Below are 1808 nucleotides of genomic sequence, written 5' to 3' on the forward strand. Positions count from 1 at the left end.
TGGAGCCGATCTCTTATCTCTGGCAGTCTATCGTAAGAGGCATTGTACACCCTGGACCCCACAATCTAAGAGAAGCTCCTCTAAAAGTCCCTGACTCACAGGGCTCTGCCAGACATTCCCAGCTGACCGTTACTACTTGCCAGTGCTGTCACTTTGTCTTCATGAAAATTGGCCTTTGATGGTACCGTTAAAATTCTTGGTGTTATATTTTATCAGGAGTTGTCATTTAAATGCAATATAAAACAGGTTTCGAATAAGTACATCTGTCATTTCAGGAATATTGCAAAAAGGAAAAATGTCCTGTTAAGGAATGACAGTGAAAAACTAGTCTTGCTACTATAAGGTTGGGCAAATATAATTCTTTACAGTCAGGGAATCAGTTAAATCCTGTTTAAAAGCCTTCAGCTGATCCAAATGTAGAGTTCTGCAGCCAGAGTTAAAATTAAAATGTAATATCAAGATTATATTTCTCCTACTTTAGCTTCCCTTCTTTGGCTCCCTGTTAAATCCAGAACATATATAAGTCTCCTTCTCACGTACAAAACCTTAAACAAAGAAGCTCCATTTTATATTGGAGATTTGACTGCTTGTAATGTTCCCATGAGAGCTTAAGGTTTATTAGCATTATAGAATTTCAGAAAGTGAAATTGAAGGCAGATGTTTTAGTTACCAGGCTTTTATCCTGTGAAACCAACTTCCAGTTTTGCTCCTTGAGACAGATACCCTATTTTTCATACTAGGTCTAAAACTTATTTTTCTGGTAAATGTACAGAAGGATATGCTTTTGTATGTTATTTCCTATGTACCATGAATGCAACAGAGGTGAGCATTCAGGCAGCCTTAATACTGAGAAAACCAAAATCACTCTGGAAGACCAACTCTGACATAATGGGCTATATGCCCGACTACACTCCTTCATGAACTTCAGCCAGCTCCTTTGATTCCTGTCTTTCGTTATTGGACAGATTGATCAAATCAGGTATGTCTGGCCAATGTCATCAGTGGCAGATTAAAGATTCAACAAGTAGGTCAGTATAATGTTATCAGTGTGATGCAGTGTCTCAATTTGTGACTTCTTAGGGTTTTCAACAGTTTAAAAACCTTATGGCAGCGGGGGAAAAGCTTTTACAGAAACTGCTGGTCCTGCATCGAATGCAGCCTGATCCTGAATGTGGAGAAGACGAAATAGATCATTGTCGACTTCAGGAATAATCGGCCTAACCACGCTCCACTGCTGATCAACAGCTCAGCTGTAAAGGTGTTCAGCAGCACCAAATTCCTGGGGATGCACATCACAGACAACCTCACCTGGACTGTAAAGAGCACCTCACTGGTCAAAAGGGCACAGAAGCGCATGTGCTTCCTGCAGAGGATGAGGAGAGCCCACCTGCCCCCACCCATCCTCAGCATCTTCTACAGAAGCAGCACAGAGAGCATTCTGGTCAGCTGTCTCACTGTGTGATGTGGAGGCTGCAGCGCCTCAGACTGGAAGAGGAAGCCCATGGTTTGTATTATTATGCTTTCTCAACAAAAAACACACATTCTTGCAAAGTTTCAACTTTCAGTATAAAAAGTAAATAATATATAATAATGATAATAAAAATAATAATAATTATTATATATATATATATCCAATCCAATCCAATCCACTTTATTTATATAGCACGGTTTAAATAAACACAAGGTTTCCAAAGTGCTGCACAAAAAGATAAAATAACTAAAATAAATAAAAGTAATAAAATAAAATAAAATAAAAGCACAATATATATATATATATATATATATATATATATATATATATATATATA

This window comes from Cyprinodon variegatus, unplaced genomic scaffold (assembly GCF_000732505.1).
Source record: "Cyprinodon variegatus isolate N-32 unplaced genomic scaffold, C_variegatus-1.0 Scaffold44, whole genome shotgun sequence".
Classification (NCBI taxonomy): Eukaryota; Metazoa; Chordata; class Actinopteri; order Cyprinodontiformes; family Cyprinodontidae; genus Cyprinodon; species Cyprinodon variegatus.